This window comes from Lemur catta, chromosome X (genome assembly GCF_020740605.2).
Source record: "Lemur catta isolate mLemCat1 chromosome X, mLemCat1.pri, whole genome shotgun sequence".
NCBI classification, from domain to species: Eukaryota; Metazoa; Chordata; class Mammalia; order Primates; family Lemuridae; genus Lemur; species Lemur catta.
Genome location: NC_059155.1, coordinates 10,305,194 through 10,325,847, shown reverse-complemented (window position 1 = coordinate 10,325,847; position 20,654 = coordinate 10,305,194). Strand labels below are relative to the sequence as shown.

General features: G+C 36.2%; 1 protein-coding gene across 1 annotated transcript in view; it reads right to left on the bottom strand.

The window, feature by feature from the left end:
• LOC123628408 (nik-related protein kinase-like) overlaps positions 1 to 20,654 on the bottom strand; it is a 67,475-nt gene that overhangs the window by 12,382 nt on the left and 34,439 nt on the right. The gene's annotated exons all lie outside the window — the stretch shown is intronic.

The following is a 20,654-nucleotide window of genomic DNA, read 5'->3' as shown; positions in this document are numbered from 1 at the left end:
TTCTAACAGGATCTTTCTTATTGAAAACATGATGAGTTCTAAGAACTTAGTCTTACCCTAAATGAAAGTACAAGTAACAGATTTATAATTATTAAAAATGAACATAAAGGTTTTGAATCAGAGCTCTTATTTTATGGCTTGCACCTTTTAAATATATTTCAAACTGTAGTTTAGAAAAACTACAGTATTACTATGAGTAACTTAAACAGAATGCCTTATCTGATAGTTCTCTAATAGAAGATTTTATTTTGGGGCTGTAGTGGGTTGAACAGTGTCCCCCCAAATTCAGGTTCACCTGGAACCTCAGAATGTGACCTCATTTGGAAACAAGTCTTTGCAGATGTCATCAAATTAAGATGAGGTCATACTGGATTGGAGTGTTCAACGACTGATGTCTTTTTAAGAGAAAGGGGAGGGAGATTTGAATGCAGGGATACAGACACACACAAAAGAGAAACAGCCATGTATTAACAGAAGACAGGAAGAAATTGGAGAGGTCTAACTAGAAGCCAAGGAATATCAAGGATTGCTGGCAATGCCAGAACCTAAGAAAAGGCAAGGAAGGATTCCTCTCTAAAGCCTTCAGAGAGAGAATGGCCCTGCAATTCACCTCAATTTCAGAATTCTGACCTCTGGAATTGTAGAGGAATAAATAAATTTCATTAGTTTAACCCATCCAGTTAGTAGCAATTTGTTACAGCAGTCCTAAGAAACTAGTGCACAAGGCTAGAAGGATGAAAACTAAGCAAGGGAATGGGCGTGACTTGGGATAGGGTTCAAAAACTAGTGATCAAGGTACAAGGAAATGTCTAGAATCAGGTGAGCAGTTTAGGGTGGAGCATGCCAGCCACCAAAGACTAGAGTTTTTAAAGGAAAGGAAAAAGTTACAGGTTATTGATTGATCAGGGGAAAGTAGGAACCCAAGATCAAGACTTCTCTTTTAAACTAAAATCCTGGGGAAAAAATACCAAAGGCAAAATAAGGATTATGTGAGAAATGCAAATGAGACAGAGTTTGTAAAAATCAATTCATGAAACAATAGCAGCAGGGTCTAGGAACAATCTTCTCTTTTCTCAGAGAACAACCAATTTCTTTGCAACCTCTTTAGCCTGGGTGTCATTTTTAAAATTTTCAAAAAAGCACGAGCTTGCATTATCTTCTGTCACTTTTCTTAATTTGGGAAGCCTGTTTGAATGGAGTGCGATTATTTTTCCTGGACAGTTAAAAAACAGTTTACAACTGTTCTTTTTGTAGGATTATGACAACACCTTAACTTTAGCTTAGTTTATAAAAATTAATGAATATGTTGCAAACCCTTCAAATTTATTTACATCCCTGGGAGAAATTATATATTAATATTTTATTTATTTAGCCCTTATCATGACTTAGAAAGCATTGTTTTCCTAATTATTCATACAAACACTTCCTAGTAAAATTTTTCCCACATCCATATGCACAAATACAACATGTTGGAATCTGGTTCTCACACACCCCTTAAAGGAGTTACAGTATGTCCTCCCTTGATTCTAATAGGTTATTTATGGGCCAAACTACTATTCTGTGCAATAAAAAGTATTTGGCACATTAGCAAAGATATTAGCCACACATTATCTGATTTGACTAATGATCAGTAAAATACAAAATTCTTAAAGTCTGAAATCCACAGCCATCATACTTATGACACACATTAGTGAGATAACTGAATGTCATTAAAAGGTGCCAACCATGGCCATAGAACAGAAAAAAATCAGCTTGGTTCTACCCTCATTATCTGTGACTGATTTGCATTTAAAATTGCACAAAATTATTTTGTCAGACAATGTATCTTAATGTGGGGTTTGAAAAATATGCTCATTGTGCCTACAGAGGAATAAAACTCCAGGTCTTGGAACCATGTACCAGGTTAATATGCCAAACCATTATATAAGCTTCCATAGAAGTCTCGTATATACGGATAATAGATTATGGAAATTTGCTGCTGTTAAGATAGCATTTCAGAGACTTCCCTCTGTATCTTGACCTTCTAAAATTTTTATTTTGAAATAATTTTGGACTTTGAGAATAGTTTCAAAGACTGTACAGACAGTTCCTGTATATCCTTTACCCAGCTTCTTCTAATGTTAACATCGTACATGACCATGGTACAATTGTCAAAAGTAAGAAATTAATATCAGTATAATATTCTTAACTAAATTATGGAATTTATTCATATTTCCCCAATTTTTCCACTAACATCTGCTTTCCTGGACCTAAACCTGGATTCCTCATTCCATTTAGCTGTCATGTCTCCTTAGGCTCCTCCCATCTGTGACAGGGCCTCAGTGTTTCCTGTTTTTCATGACCATAACACTTTTCAAGAGTACTGGTCAAGTATTTTATAAAATGTCCCTCAGTTTGGGTTTGGCTGGTGTTTTCTTGTGATGAGACTGACGTTATAGGTTTAGGGGAAGAATACCACAGAAGTGAAGTGCTCTTTTCATCCATCATTTCAGAGGTACATGATATGACCATGACTGATCAATGGCAATGTTAACCTTGATCACTTAGTTAAGGTAATGTCTGCCAGATTTCTCAGCTGTAAAGTTACTATTTTTCCCTTTCATACGCTATACATTAGAAGTGACTGATGTTGGAGGCATAACACCATTCTTTTTTTTTTTTTTTTCCTCTCTCTCTCTCTCATTAAACTTTGTTTTAATGGGTCTCAAAATTTTGTGACAGATTTTTGGTCAAATTGTTTCCATTAAAAAATACTGATTTTAAAAACTAATAACTTAAAACTGTCACACACAAAAAAAAAACCAAAAATGGTCCACAAAACATTCTCCTTTCCTTTTGAAGGTCTTATGATGCATTGTCATCTATCTAGAGAACCAAGAAGTCATCCTGAGATAAGCTAATCTCAAGATGTTCAGTGGTGCCATCTTGTGGCTCACTGATTACATGGAAGCTATTTTGTGATCGTAGCTGAAGGCTGTGTTGTCATAAACACTTTGTCTCCCTGAATGAGATACTGAAGTAGGACCTCTAAATTCAGTTTTTAGGATGTGTCTTTTTTCAATCGCAATGTGTGTTTTATAACAAATTAAGTTAAAACACTATTTGTTTTAAACACACATAAAGAATGCTAAGAAAGGATTCTAGATTGAGTGTTAAATAATCTCAGAATTGTCATTGGCCTTAGTGAATATTATATAAGAAAATCACAAGGAAATCCTTAAATTATTTTTTAAAATGTGGATTTTTTTGGTCTGTTTTCCCTACCAGTAATATCTATAATACAGGAGCCACTAGTTGCACTAGATTAAAAATGCTCTCTTATATAGAGTTTGAGTGCAAAGGATAACATTTTGAAATATTTTAATTGATAAATAAAAATTGTACATATTTAGGGGTATAACAAGATAGTTTGATATATGTATACATTGTGGAATGGCTAAATCAAGCTGATTAACATACATATTACATCATATACTTTTTTGTGGTGAGAACACTTAAAAATTTATTAATACTATCTTAGCAATTTTTAAATATACAATCTATTAACTATAATCACCATGGTGGGCAATCGATCTCTTGAACCTATTCCTCCTGTCTAAAGGACACAAATTTTGTGTCCCTTGACCAACATCCTCAATGCCCTGTCCCCCCCCTCCCCAGCCTCTGGTAATCACCATTCTACTGTTCGCTTCTATGAGTTTGGCTTTTTATATTCCACATATAAGTGAGATCATCTGGTATTTGTCTTTCTGTGTATGGCTTATTTCACTTAACGTAATTTCCTCCAAGTTCATCCATGTTGTCACAAATGACAGGGTTTCCTTCTTTTTAAATAATTTTCAAGCATCACAGAGCAAGGAGAAGAAAATTCTCCTAGCTCTCATTTCTATCTTTTGTATAAGTTCATAGGCTCTCTCATATTTGAGGTACAGAAGATGACATGTACTAACAATGCTTCATAGCCATTCCTGACTCTGGCTCAAGCCAACTGACATTCGGAATCAAGAAGTTTACCATCTTCACTTCAGGTCACTCTTTGTGTCGTCATCAAACTCATTCCACTTATTCAAGTTTAGTTATTAATACAGAAAGCTCATATGTTATGATTTTGGGGTCAATGGAAGGTCAACTACTCAAAAAAATCCCCCTGCACCCCACAACCCACTCACTACAAAGTATGAAATCGTTCATGAAGTCTTGTCCTCCATTTTATTAAGATAATGAAACTCCCTGATTATTCAAATATTAGCTGAGGGAAGAACACACGAATTTGTCATTAACATTTTAGCATGAGTTGAATTATCAAATGAGGTAACTGCAACAACGGCAATGAACAGGTGTTGACAAAAGGAGAAGGTGGAGGAAGGAGGGCTGGCGTCTGAGGAGTTCCAGGAGAGGTTTGTCCTCAGCCATAATGACGGTAGCAGGCGCCTGGAGCAGGGAGGAGGGAAATGGTGAGTGAGCAGGTAATTTCAACGAGTGAAGGGAGTTTTTTTTAAAAAAGAGGAGGGAGGAGGATGAAGAGGTGGAAAGGTAGACTGTTCCAAGTCACAATTTTATTGGAAGAATTTACAGTTTTAAGATGTATACACCTGAAACAATTAGAGAACAGAACCAAATGCAAAGACTAGGTATTAACACAAATGCTTGGATCCCAAATACGGTCTGTTTAAAGGGTTAAAGAGAATGAATATATGCTACCATGTGAAGGACTTAAATAAGGTCCTAAAAAACATTTCTGATGAATTTATACTCTCACAACTAACTCTATTTTCAGGGGTTGCATTCTAAAATATATTAATTAGGATGCATGTGTATTCTTTTTTGTAGGACCATTTGAAATTATCCAGGAGAGAAACACATATCCCTTAATGTGTTGATTTCAATTTGGCAAGGATTTGTGCTCTTAATTAATTAATTTAGATAATCAAATAAGCAGAATTATTTAGTCCACTTTCCCCACGAAAAACAGAGTTTATTACTGAGCTATTTCTCTTCAATGGATCCAAGCTGAATCTTTGCATTTTAAATCTGTCCTGTGAACAGAAAATATTGTATGTCACTGAATTTAAGATACTGGTCACATATAAAACATTGCTAAATGGTATATGTACCTGTTTTAAACAAAAACCAATGCAGGAAAATCCTGATATACATAGCAAAACTAATGAACAGTAATAAAAGAATTTTCCAGTTTACAAAAGGACTTGCACTAGTATTCATTAAACACCAAACTCCCCGAATTTATATCTCAAAAGTAATAAATCAAGGTTAACTTATGCACTAGGGATCCAGAGTCAAATATAGATTATGCAACGATTGCAGAGGAATGTTATAAATTGCCCGTGTCCTGGTCATCTGAGACTCAGCCTTGATGACTTCTAACTGACCAACCATCCACCATAGTCCTTAGCCCATACTTTCTTTTGGCACACAGCATCTAAAGATTTCTATTTTTGTTTTATAGGTCAGTCCTCTGCCTTTGGACCCGCTCAGATAGAGGTAAATAGTTCTTCCAGTTACTCACTATGCTTTCTCTTAGCAAATTTAGGAGACAGACCTAGATGTGTGGGGAGGCCTGAGGGAAAAGGGTAGTGGCAGGGCAGGGAACAGGTGATGGCCCTGAGTGGGGCCCAGTCTTCTCAAATGAGAACCACATTCACAATATTGAATAAGGTACATGGGTAAATTTATTAAATCAGAAAATGATAATAGAAAAATACATTAAGGCAATAAAGCCCAGTTGTCAAGCACATGACTATATCAATCAAGGATTTAGTCCCTCCATCAGTAAAATCAGCTGATACAGAAAAATTCTTGAAGTCTGGTAATACCAGTGCCTGGTATATGAGACTCTTTTAATAAATAACAGTTGAGTGAATGATGAATAGAGTAACTGGGAAGGCTTCAAGGAAGAGTCAGAATGTCAATTGGTCCGTGAAGATGGCATAGCATTTCAATAGAGTCAGAAGTAGAGGGTGGGACATCATAAGCAAAAGCTATGAGGTAATGCTGAGTAGGAAGGCACAACCACCAAATAAGGAAAGAAAAGGAAAAAGAAGGAGTGGCCATATAGAGAAGAAAGATGAAAAGGAGAGAGCGCAAGAGTGCATCTGTTTTTGTCACACCAGAAATTTCAGTGTAAATTTTTTTAAATGAAATCTTGTTTAAAAGAAGACAGAAGTCATCACTGAGAAATGAGCCATTAGTAGTTTAGCACTTTATGACTGGCTTTTGTTAGTTAATGGTCTAATGCAAAGCTCAGTGTTGTTAATGCACTGAAAAACCAGCATTGAATTGCAGTAATGATCAATTTCTTGGGGATTACACATTTTAAACCATAACAAATGATTTAAAATAGCAGTTGTGACAGCTGTGTTGGGAAAATCCATCATTCTGTAGCAGTTAATTACCATGTTTTTCCCCAGAAAGAATACAGGACAGTCCTTGATGGCCTTGTAATTTTGATTAGGCTAAAATTTTTTAAAAAATCATGCAGCTAAAGAAATTGTTGTGGAAAGACTAACAACACTCAGCAGTTCATACATAGTCCTACCAGTTATTTGCTTTGCCTTCTTTTGGCAAATCTAAACCACATAATCCCCAGGGCATTCTTTCTTTCTTTTCAATTGGTTTAGAGTGGTGGCGGAAGGCCATGAGGCACTCACTACGCTCATGTCCATTCTGTAACCTTGTTTTTCATTCACACAATTTTGTCCTTCTAGTCATTTATTTGGATGCCAGCTTTCTTGTAGCAAACAAACGAAGTGATCCTTCAAGGCCACCAAGAGTACAACTGTAAACAGCATCTGGGAGTACTTGGTGCTATGCTGTGCTGTGGAGGGATGTGACAATATGGATAACACAATGGTTTTTGTCAGCATCATGTCTATGCAGAAAAACAAAGACATGAGGCTGGAGAGGACTTTAAAGGGTTAACATGCCCATATATATGCCCCCAAGAAGGGCCTTTCCTTAACCAGTGCTTGAGATGGGAAGTAACAGTGGTTTGGTTCTTATTTAGAAGTCTCTCTATTTATTTTCCCTTCTTAGTCTACATCACCACAGACATGCTCAATGAGGCCAGAAGGGCTCAGACCAGTCAGGGTTTGGAGGTGTGGCTGAGATTAGAGAGGATCTAGCACAGATCGGTAGTAGTGGTGGGGGGACAGGGTTGGGGACAAATGAGGGAATGTGCCAATCACCCTCTACCTCATACCTTATCAATCAGGAAGATTTACTTATTTCTAATAATTGCCAAAGGAGTATCTGTAGCCTGTTTGGGGAGATCCTCAAAACAATTTTACAAACTTCAACTTTGGATTTGTTTTTAGAAGCTTTAAGGAACTCATAGATGTGCAGATGTTTGATAGATGCTATTTAGTAATTGACAAGATAATTAAGATTCACACTTATTTTTAACTCCCACAAAGCCTAGTATATACTGCTAGGCCACAGACTGTGCTCATTAGATTACATTGAGGGGCAGTCAGTTAGCTATCAAAGGGCACTAAAAAGAGTCTCTGATCTGATATTTGTGTGAGTTCCCCAGCATCACAAAGGTTTTGATACAGCCCAGAGAATCAAAGTTGGAAAATTCTTCCTAGGTGTGACTTTCTCCTTTTGGAGAAAACTCAGAATAGACAGGAGTAGATATTTTTTGCTTTGGGCAAATGATACCTGGAGTTGAATAAATACTATCTTAACCTTGACACCTTAGCATCAAAGGCTTCTATAATCAAGCTGCTACAACTTTCAGGGCAAACATTGCAAGTTAAGGGAAAAGGGAGAACAGGAGCACCTCTTCCTTCAAGAATAGTAACAAAAAGATTATTGCTAGACTTTACAAATATTGCTAATGACACAACTGTCACTTTTAGACTACTATAAAGAAGTGCCATATCTTCACATTTATCATGAGGGTAAATCTGCATTCAAGTTTTTTAGCAACATAAATAAAGCTTACATGATCAGATGGTATTTTATATTCCTACAGCCTCATAAATTCCTTTTATCTAATTAATCTATTTACCTATTCATCTCTTCTGCTAGAATGGCAGCTCCCTAAGGGTAACTTTCCTCCCTAAATATCTTTAGGTCTAGCACAGTGTCTGGCACATCATGGACACTCAGTGAATGTGTGTTGAACTGAACCAAATCAACTGCAACACAGAGCTTTAAATAGGGGAAGAAATGCATGGGCAGAGGTGTATATGTATATGTGTGTGATGGTTGAGGGCACAAAGATAATTTTTATGCCAATGTGCTCGATGATTCCCTGAAGCAACTGACAAAAGCTGTGAAATGCTGTAGTGTGGCAAAGTACTCCAGGAATTCAAAGGCCATTATTTGCCCATAGGTAAATTTCTTTTTCTTGACCCTATGGTCATCTTTGTGGTTCAACAATGAGGCCACTCAAAGTTCTTCAAACTCTCTTCAGTCAGAGAGCCTCAAGGGAGAAGCTAGTCAAGGTCAGAGGGTATAAGCTCATAAAAGTAACAGAAGTGTCAAGGCTCTTGCCAAATTAGCACAAGTTTGGTTTGTCAGATAACATTACCTAATGCTCATCCATGCTTCCCCTAACCTGTGGCTATTACTATGAAATCTTCTTCACCAAGTATCTGAAGTTTATACCCTTTGTGGTTATCTCAAGTACGGAGGCACGAGGTGGCGAGATATCCAAGTTCTTCACCTCTTTTTTTTCCCTTGGCAAACACCTAAATTACTCAAACCTTGGCTAGATGTAGTCAAAGGATTTGTCTTGAAACAGATTTTGTAGCTGAAAAGCTATGGAACCACCAGCATAATCCAAGAGAATAATGTTTTTCCTCCTCCAGAAATCTGGGACAGTCATGGTCATGCTTATTAGAACTGTGAAAGGAGTCGGAAGAGGGCGTTGGCGGTTTCAGTGGCTTTGTAGCTTAGAAACTGCCCTGTAATTTGAGGCAGTTATGTGTGCTTATACAGCAGCTTCAACTGAGTTTTATTACCCTTGTTATTACTCCTGCAGGGAAAAATAGGTCAAAATATGTAGTAACATCATTTGCAAATGGAGCTACTCTCTATTGCGATACAGCACTCAAATGGCAAATTGCACAAAATGGACAATAAAGTTCAATGTTCTTGGCTGCAGGATATACACATTTGCTGGAAATAAATGAACAGCTACTAGTAGGCAACTAAGAAAAGACCTCAATATACTACTATGTGGCAAGCCAGATCTACAGGGGACAAAAGTACAAAGCCATTGAGGTTCGCTGTTACAAATGGGTGATATCATAAAACCTTCAATGCTAGTCATTAATTCAAATTTAAAGTCACAAGCTATAACTGCACATGCTGAAGAAACTATAAAGGAACTCCATGAGACTAGGGCCCGCACTATCTCAAATCCTCTGACAATACTTCCAAGCAGCTTTATTTATCAAAGTATAGGGAAATCATGGCCAAGCAAGTGATGGCTATTTAGTTCTCCATGTATGAAGCTTCCCCACAATGGCATTCTTTTTATTTCCTCTGAAGGACCATCCACTACAAAAATAAAAGGAAACTCAGCTACCAGAATTCACTTTTGCATCCAGATATTTTCTTCCTCTCAGTTAAATTTTCTTCCTCTCTCACTGATTATGTACTTCTTTCCATTAAGATTTGTCTGGGCTTAGCCACAGGGCAGTGGGTGAGGGCACGTACAAGGGCAAAGAAACAAACCCTCTATAAGCAAACAGGTTTCAGTGCACAACAGATAAAGCTTCATTACAATGTCACAATGTTTTAACACATATTGCTTTCTTTATGCAATGCATGAATCAGTTAACACTCATGCAAAATGCATTCCATCTGCTCAGACAGATGTAAGCTGCAGTGTTTCCAATTCTATCAAATGGCACAACTAGTTGAAAGAAAAGTACTGAGACAGATGGGTGATGAGTGAGGAGAGGGGCTCCACCAAAAGAAGCAACTTTGTCTTAAAATGTACCCAATCAAAATGGGATTCTTAACTTTCCCAGGTACCACAGAGGATACAGCCCTCAGTATAAAGCTAAGGTGGACAGGGTATTGATGCTTTTAAAAACAAAGTCTTTATAAACGGAATTGTCTGCACAATCTACAGCAGTGATTAGCAGTTTTTAAAGACACTTCAGAAGCACCTAAACTTGACTGGGATTGATGCTAAGACTAAGAGAAAAGGCCAAGAAGGAGAGAAAATGGAAAAGGAAGGAGTAATGGGGAAAATAAGAAAAGAAGCAGGGAGTAGAAAAAGATTTGAGAAAGGAGATCGTGAGAAGAAAAAGATGTCTTCCATTGAAGACAGGCCAAGAAACACCGACAGCCCTCAGTGGCAGTCAGTGCTCTTAAGTGTAAAGAAGGTAAAGGACATTTTCCATCAACATCAATTTGGTAATTTACCACTAACTCCAGGCCCTGCCAGCCTCAAAAAGCTTGAGAATCTTCATTGTAGCCCCTAAGTTGACTTAAAACTACTTCTCTATGTAGTCTGTCCCTTGAATTGACCTTTGTGGGTGATCCTCCATGCCCCAGATGCTCCTTCCCTTAACATTCCACCCTGTTGCTTCCTTCAGCATCCTGCTCTGGTCTTTTCAAAGCCAAAGCACTAGCTAACCTTCCCTTATTCATGTATTGCAAAGGTCTTGTCCAGTGACCACTTTTCTCACCAAGATATTACATGTGCATTTTAATCGGTGCTATTGGCTTTTTTTAAAATTTGTGAGCTTAATTTTCTTTTATTTAATGCTTTCTTTGGTTGAGTGTTTCTAACTCTAAGGAATTACCAAGGCTATGGGAATTTCAGCACATTTTGGCTACTATAGTGCTAGATTTGCCCATGACAGGCTATTTACCTCAAGCCTGCAGAAATGAAATCTGAAGAGTGTGAAATCAACTGAAAGGTTCAAAGTTAAACCCCTCAGTATATCCCTCACAGTTGTGTGGCGGACAGAGGTGGGTGTGTGGAAAGGATGGTGGGGTATAGCCACCCAGAGAATGCCAAGCCGAAAACTGAAATATGATTAAAGAAGAATGGTGCTGGTGCACTGGAAAATAGAAACCAAGTACAGGAAGTTCTTAGTTAAGGCTAGCAAGAACAGAAAAATCACTGAGGCAGGCAAGTCAAATCTATCAAAGCAAGATGGAAGATTAAGGCAATCATCCAGAGATGAAAACATCTTTATATGAACTCTATGGTTGTTTCAATAAAATGTGTGTGTATGTATGCATGTATGCAAGCATGCAGCAGGAGTATGCGGGGGGAGCAGTGTGTGTGCAGCAATGACAATTCCCAAATTTGGAGGAAAGGAAGGAAAAACGTCTAAAGGATCACGGGAGCATGTGGAAACCAATTTTGCCTTGTTCACAATTTTGACTTTTTTCTTTCCTTCTTCAAATAGTTTTGCCATTTTTACTGCCGAATTCTGTACCACTAATTCCCCAAATTCATTGATCCCTACTGCCCAAAGGCATAGAGTTAGTAGCAGAGCCAAGACTAAGCCCAAGACTTTCTTCCCATAGTGGTACTCTTTTTACCCTTTCACACTACCTCCGTATTAAGAAGTATTATTAGTAATAGTAATATTTATTACCTATATAAATACCACCTATATACTAGGCAATAAACAAGACAAAATGCAGATTAGTTACAGCTTTTACTTTTAAGTATCTTTTAATATAGTAATAAAGGTGCACAATCCATTATAATGCAAGAAACAATCGGGTAATTTTCATAATAAGGGTACAAATGAAAAGTTACAAGGCCTTTGAAAGTATTAGAATTATATTTAAGATTTTCCTATCGAAAATATTTCACAAATCCAGGTCAGAATTCTCCCAAATCAGTGAGATTCTAGTATATTTGACTATTTTCAAATCCTCAGTATGTATTTTAATTCACACATAATAGCTACATTTTGTGAGGTCATAGGGTCTGTAGGGTCTCATATTGATTCCAATACCATATATTACTGCTATAATCATAAACTTCAAGATGGATCCATGATTAAGTCCTATGGAACAAACTGCTACTGTTTGGAGGATATAAAGAAAATAACTAGTATAACAAGCTGATTGAATTTTTTATGTTTTAATTTCTATCCAAATAGGAAGAAAGAGTTTCATCTATAAGTATGTCTGTAAATTAAGACACAGGCATAAATGCACTGTCTAAATAACATTTTAACCAAGTGTTTCTCTAACAATGCTGGGACTTAATAAATTACAGAAATATGTCTGATGAGAGTTATTTTCAGGTTGGCTTGTATTAATCAAGGATTGGAGCCTAATTCTTAGTCTGGAATTAGGCATAAATTTAGGAGGCCTATCTATAATCTTAGCAAGTTCACCCTGGCGGATCAGTAGATTCTTTCAAAAACCATGTTTTCCCTCTTGGCTTGGGGAACACAGCATAGAGTCCAGAGAAGACACTGCACCTGGACAAGAGAGTATGTATAAGATGTAGCTTTGAGACTTTGTCTTTTTGAAAATATTAAACAATTATATTATGCTTCATTTATTTTGCAGTGTTATCAGGAAGGTCAATCTAAATTAATTTTAAAATCTAAATTGAAGCAACTTTAATACATTGATCCTGGTTGCCTAATAGAGAACTTTAGAGAATCTACTTTAATGACTGAGAAAGAATGATTTTCAATTAACTCATCAGGACTATACTCAGGTTTTCACTATTCTCTACCGCAACCAATCCAACAAAAATTAATTGAATGTCTGTTTGCAAAGCACTGTGTTAGGAAGTGTGTGACAGAAAATCTAGTGCTGCCAAAGGACTTGAAAAAAATTTTACTGAAATAGATTAAATAATATTCTTATAATTTTGTCTATTATATTAATTTGCTTAACAACACTTTCAGAGCAATCAACGAGTATTCATGAATTATTATGCTCTTGGTTTACTATTATTTGATGTGCATAGGAGGTCCAAAACACTATTTTCCTCTTTAATTGAAAGTATTGGATTAAATATATGAAAAATAAATTTACTGAGTTTACATTAAAATACTCATTTGTCTATAAATTATTTAGATTTTAATGCATTCAATTTCTAAACACATAAGGATTTTTTGTTACCATTTTGTTGTTGCTTTCTTAATTGCATTGAATTTTGGTCAGAGAGTATGTTCTGCAGAATATGGATTCTTTGGTATTTAAGATTTTCTCTATAGCCAAGCACATGATCAATTTTCCAAAATGTCTTTTATGTGCTAGAAAAGAATATTTAATCTGTAATTTTTTATTGCATAATCCTACATATTTCTAACAGACCCAGTTTGCTAACTGTATTATTATTAGGGTTTTTTTTTGCCAACTGGATGTATAAAATTCTGAGACAAATGTCAAAGTATTCCATTGTGATTGTGGATGTATCAGTATCTCCTTGCAATTGTATCAATGTAGCTTCATTTATTTTTAGGGTATATTTTAGGTGCATATGCATAGAAGTTCTGATATTTTAATATTTTAACAATAGATTTTTATTTTCATCTATGCAATCAATGTCTTTAATCATTCAAAAATTAATTTGGGCTAAGAAAAATTATTCATTTGAGACTTTATAACAAAGATTAAAACCTACCCATGAAAGAAATCTGATAACTTTTATTATTTACTTTTTGCTTTGTTTTGTTTTATGCACATGAGTTACATTTTTTGAGAGGTATGCCACCTAGAGTATTCCCGAGGCTATGCAGTGCTCCTTGGGCTAAACCTTGAAAACAAAATAACTGACTGAACTGGTTTTCCCCTGAATTGACCGACAAATGGCTGTGTTGGCAGAATCTAAATGAGGAAGGCTGTAAGACCAATATCTTTTTCCTAAATAAGTTTTTGGCAGATACAGAAATAGAGCTAGAGGCCTGCAAAGAAAAGTGGCAAAGACAGATGGCTTATTTTCTTTCTTTACTCCAATTTTATTTATTAATACACAAAATCCAATTTCTTTCAGGCCCAAATTACGATATTTACATAAATAGCAGCTCAGGAGCCTTCACTACTTGTTTGGGTTTAAATGTTTGTTGCACCCCTTAACAACTGCTGAAACACATTGCAGGGTTTTTACTTCATCAAGACAATAACAACAAAAAAAAAAGATCCCACTATCTCTCTAAGCCTACATCTGAGATTTCACACAACCAACACAACCAAAGTACTCTGGCTCCAAGGGTCTTCACTGGTGCTATGGTCATGAGTCACTGCCAGCGTGGTAGTTTAGAGGTTGCTCTTACATATCATACACTATACATGTATTCCATTGTGAACTACAAGAAATCAGAAAATACCTATACCTTCATGGGCACTACTTGAAAGAGTGTGAGCTCATGGGGGCTCCTTAAGGAGAATTTTGTCCCTGGCTAAATTAAGTCATCCCTCCACTACTTCCTTTCCCACTATCCCCAACCCACCACCCCAGGTGTGGTCTTAGGAGATAGAGATTGTTTTATAATCGCCTTGCTGGAGTGGAACCCCTGCAACGTGTTTTCCTGTTTTGGCAGCTGCTAAGAAGTGCAACAAGCATTTAAATGCAGGAGAGATTCACAGTTTAAAACAGTCATCAAAGACAATCCTGAAGGGGCAAAACATCTCCCAGGAGGAACCTGAAGGGGAACACAGAGAGCTGTGTATAAGGACAGAGACCTAGATCCATACATTTTGGGTGACGCTAAGAGTGCTGATGGGCTTACTTGGTGTAAGCTGCCTTCCTGCCCAAACTGTTGTGGGGGCAGGGATGCAAGGAGAAAAGAAGAGAAGAGAGGAAAGAGAAGAGAATGACTCATTCTGCTTGCGTGAGTGACAAAATGGGGTGGGGCTATGGGCTTTAATGGATTTAACTACATTTAATTAAAGCAGGGTTTTAATTAACATCAGGAGAATGGATGAACTGCAAAGCCAGAAAACTTAACTGACTAGTCCTTTTCGTCTGAAATATGTGAAGTTTACTTAGTATCTCAGCAAAATTCAGAAGCCCTGAATGATGTAGTTTTACTCTCCCAAATTAACTCTGGCCTAAGTCTTGCCTTACAGAAAGTCAAATGAAAACTAGGCTTTTCTAACCTGACAAGTTTAACCACAAAATTAAATCAATAAGATTATTCAAGTGTTGAGAATATACCTACGTGTACGTGTGTGTGTTTCACTTAAGATGTATATATTCATTTAACTTTGCATGACTTAATTCATCCTTGCTATTGGTTAAAACAAATGGTGATTTTCTGGAAAGATCTGATTTCTTCCTCTACTTGATATATTTGATGATTTCAGAGTTTTTCTGCTAATATTTCATATCTTTTAATTATAAAAGATTTAGAAACTTCCAGCTCAAACAATATGAAGAGATTTTCCTCATAAATAAAGTGAGTTAATTTGCAGAATTGGCAAGTTATAACTGGGCAACAGCCCATAGATGTCTCAACATCTTTTCTATGTTTACGAGGTAACTAGATGTAGTACAAAGTATTACATGTTAAATATCTGTGTTTTGTTTGTGTCTCATTTAGATTTTCATATTAAGCAGCACTGAGAATTGTGGGAACCTTTCTATAAGGATTTATAACTGTACACTCTGCCTTTCAGATCTATAAATTAAACTCAGCATCTCTGCAGCCTACAATTCTAAATAAAATCATAGCAATAGAGAAAAAAAGCCTTTTAAATCCAATTTTTAAGTATCCATCCAAATTACAACTTGTTATTCATGACACTGAATAACTTTGGATAAGGGAAAGCTTAGAAGATTGTCCTTTTGCATAAACTGACCTTAAGTCATTCTCATGGGTTGATGATCAAATTGACTCCAACAGCAAAAGCCTTTGAGAACTGCTTTGGCATAAGCCCTGCTTATATAGTTTTCATAAATTGCTGCATAAAATGGTGAAAAATGACAGTCTAAAGTATGCAAGTCTCCTAGATACAATTCTGAGATTGTTAGGCTCTCTCTTTTATCTGAAAAAGTGTAGAAAGTGCAGACTCTCCTGAAAAAACTCTACTTAAGCCAATTTGGACATTATTACCTATGAAGGAGAAGAATGTTCTTTTACAGGGAATAACAGACATGATTGAAATGATGGAAAATGAATCTTTCCAGGAAAGTTTGGAGGCATTAAGTTGTTAAGCTGAGAGAAGAGAAGGTTCACTGGCAACTTGAAAGATTGTGTTCTAATACACAGAAGGTCATGGCTGCTGCTGTGACTACAGGAAACTGACAAAAAAGAAATAGCCTTTAATTAAAGTAGGAAAAGTTTTGAGTAAAGATCAGCATGAATTCCTTGACAATTAAGATGATGACACATGGGAATGGGTAACTTCCTTTTCACAGAGACTTAAAAAAATTGTGTGTGTGTGTATGTATGTGTGTGAAAATATCTAACCTAAAAGTTTGAACTCTGGCCAGTCTAAATAAAGGGTATTAAAATAAAACTCTCTATTCCCCTATAGTAACAGTATTCAATAATACAACTGACTTCTTACCTTTTGTAACTTCAGCATCCTTAAAATCATCCCTAGTGTCTTCACAGTGACTTCCTTTCTTGCCTTTCAGGAAATGCAATCAATGTGGTACAAAAGCCTGGGCTGAGGTTTCATAAAAATTGTATACCATACCACCCCATGGCCTAACTATTACTCTTTGTCCGCCATTTATACAATATTGTTTTTTGTTTTTCCCAAGCCTATCCTGGAGGATAAATGGAATATAACCTCATTTGCTACTTTCTAACTTTTTAATAACTGAGATCTTAATTCTCAAACCAGCTACTCACCATATGGAAGATTTAAGAACAGTTAAAGTATGAATTTGCTAAGCACTAGGTGGGGCCTCTCTGCCACAAATGTATTGCCCACTGGAAACAAACTTAATCAGCTTGCAGAGAAGCACTGAGGGGCACTATAAGCACAAGCCCCACCACCCTGGTTTTAACATTTGTCACTAATTGCATCCATAGCAAATGTTGATTTAGGAAAGTTAAAGTTACAAACACACCCCTTTCAAAACCAACTCCTTCTCTCCCCCTTATAATTTGTTTGCACATCAAATGATCCATATCATAGTATCAAAATATATTCCCTCGCCCATTGCTATTCTTTGAAACAAATCTCTGGATAGTTTCAGCCAAAGGAAAATCATGTGGAAGAAAGAACTTTGGAGACCTGTAAATTTATTTGTTCCTTTTGGAGATGGGTGACAACTGTCCTGTTATTCTTGTTTTTCAAAATGTCTTATAATTAGGTTTTATTTGTGTAGCATAATTACATGGCTGGCTTTTCTTTTCCTGTTTGAAATTTTAGTGGCTAAGCAGTAAGAAATTCTTCTTGGATTTAATAGAAGGCAGCCAATGATGACATTTATATATTACCTTATTCAAAACTAGCTCTTGGGTAATCTATTTCATAGTTAAGTTTAAACCATAGTAGAGGATAATAATTTATTGTAATGAAGACCCAAGTATATTTATTTTCAAAGTTATAAACCATTCACTGTTGCTTCCTTGATGACAAAATTCTTTCAATAACTATTTTACAACAAGTGAGCACAATTTGTATCTTATCACTGTCTCATTTTGTGTGAAGTTCAAATAACCTAAAACAAATTCATGGCAAGCACAGTTAATAATAATAACCTTTGATAATTTGATGAAAATAAGTTAAATAAACTTTCACTTTATATTTATGGTCAATTGACTTTTGACAAGAATGTCAAGATAATTTGATGGAGAAGGATTAAGTCTTTTAACAAATGGTGCTGGAACAACCTGCAAAAAACTGAAGTTGTGCCCCTCCCATCTACCATATACAGAAATTGACTCAAAATGGATCAGCTACCTAACTATAAAAGTTAAAACTGTAAAACTCCTAATAGAAAATATAGGAGTAAATCTTTGTCACATTAGATTAGGTAACGGTTTCTTAGCTATGATACCGAAAGCCCAAGAAACCAAAGAATACATAGATAAACTGAACTTCATCAAAATTAAAGTAAAAAGACAACCCATAGAATGAGAGAAAATATTTTTAAATCATATATCTGACCAAGGACTTGTATTGATTGGCAAAACATTTGATGAGATAGTTATCGAAGGAAGATATTCAAGTGGTCAATAAGCATAGGAGAAGATGCTGAACATCATTAGTCATTAGGTAAATGCAACTCAAAACCACAATAATGGGAGGCTGAGAGAGGAGGATCGCTTGAGCCCAGGAGTTTGAGACCAGCCTGGGCAACATAGTGAGACCCCATCTCAAAAAAACAAACAACAACAACTAAAATCACAATGAGATACCTCTCCACACCCACTAAGATGGCTATAATAATTTTTTTAAATGGAAAAGAGTGTTGGTGAGGGTAGGGAGGAATCATAACTTCATACACTGTTGGTGAGAATGGAAAATGGTGCAGTCATGGTGGAAAACAGTCTTGTGGTTTCTCAAAAATTCACAGAGTTACTGTATGACCCAGCAATTCCATTCAATCCGATAGGATTGAAAACATATGTCTCCACAAAAACTTGTACATGAATGGTCATGTCAGCATTATTGGTAATAGCCAAAAAAATTTGAAACATCCCAAATGTCCATTCAAATTGATGAATTAATAAGCAAAATGTGGCGTATCCATAACAATGGAATACTCTTTAGCTGTAAGAAAGAATAATGCCCTAATTCATACTACAACGTGGATAAACTTTGAAAACAGTATGTTAAGTGAAAGTAGTCAGTCAAAACTGTCACTTGTCCCTTTATGTATCAATCCTGAGCATCTTTCAAGCACCAGCTGAAGAAGTAATTCCCCTGTAAAGCTTTTGCTGACATCCAGGCATTAACTATATACTCCCTTGTGCTACTACCATGTAATTATGTCATTGTCTTTAAGCCTTGATTTCCTCAACTGTATATTGAATATGTTTTATGGGATTATTATGAGGACTAAAAGAGATAATATAGGCAGAGCATTTAATACAGTGCCTGATATACCAGTAAATCATGCATAATAAGCACAATTATGTATAGTATTATTATATTATGGAACTTTTGTACTCTTACATATTTTTTAATTCACCTGTCTTTACACTAATAGAATATGAACTTCTTCAGCGTGGAGGCCAGATCTTTATCCAGCTCTGTATGACCAGGGATTGGCACACTGCCTGACATAGAGCAGGTAATTTGCTAAATGGCTACTGAGACAGAATCTATAACATAAGGAAAGTCTGTTTTTCCAATATTAATTCTAACTGTTTATCCTTAATGACAAATAAATTAAATTTTATGTAAAAAAAAGAAAGCAGTTAGTCATAAAAGGTCACGTACTGTATGATCCCATTTATGTGAAATGCCTAGAATATGCAAATCCATAGAGTAGATTAGTGGTTGCCAGTGGCTGTGGGGAGGGAGCCTGAAGAATGACCACTAATGGGTACAGGGTTTCTTTTTTGGGTGATGAAAATGTTCTGGAATCGAACAGTGGTCATGGTTGCACAGTTTGTGAATATACTAAAGGCTACCAAATTGTGCACTTTGGAAGGATGACCATTAGGTGAATTACATCTCAATAAAGCTGGTATTTAAAAATGAAAATAAGTTAAATAATGACTGTGGGATGTTAAGTATGAATTTCCTCTAGTCTTAAGAGAACAGTTTAGCAAAAGACACATTTTAATAATAATGACTCATATGTTAAAGGGCCACATTGATGTATGGTCAATCTCTTTGGAAACTGAAGCAAGCTCTGGTATGATAGAAAAAGCACTTTGGCCTTTGAATTCCAGCTATTCACCATTACCTAACTATGTGACTATTAGGCAAGTTATTTGACCTGAGTCTCAGTTTCCTCATCTGGAAAAGGAAAGTAATAATACCTTCCTCACAGGATCATTTTAGAGATTGAATGAAATGACATACAAACATAGTAAGCACTAAAAAAATGCAAAACCAAGCAGAACAAATTCATTCAAAGCCAAAGTTCTGGATGTGAGCTTCAAAAACAAATTAAGGCAAAGACTTCACCTTCAAGGGATCATTTGATGTGCAAACAAATTATAAGGGGGAGAGGAGGAGTTGGTTTTGAAAGGGGTGTGTTTGTAACTTTAACTTTCCTAAATCAACTAGGCTATTACTAAATTACCATCGATCAGTTTTATTCGCTTTCTGTATGGCAAGGGATTCCCAGCTACCCATTTATATCCTCAAAAAGTTTTTCACCCCTCCACCCCTCACTGTCACACATATGATTAGGGGAACATCGAATAAGGGAGTGCAAAGAATTTTATTTATGTGTGGTTGTTAAGTGAACACAATAAAGCAGTCATCTGTGATATGTTTTCCCAAAGTATTACACAATAGAAGCCCGGCTTCTATGCGCTCTGTTGAGGAACACATTCCAGCATGTTTTTGAGATATATGCAGACTTCTCAGCTGCTGCTGATCTCTAGGTTCAAGTCACATATCATCTTAACCACACCCTTCTTGGGTTATGAGTCACTAAACTCATGAGGATACTGGCTATATACAATGATTTAGCAAGTCACTAACGTAAGAGTAGTCTAATTTATTACTGGAGAAACTTATCTGGCAGTTTGCATTTATTGATGCTCCTTGTAGGTTGAAGACAACCAAGGTCGACTATAGAACGTGGTTTGCCT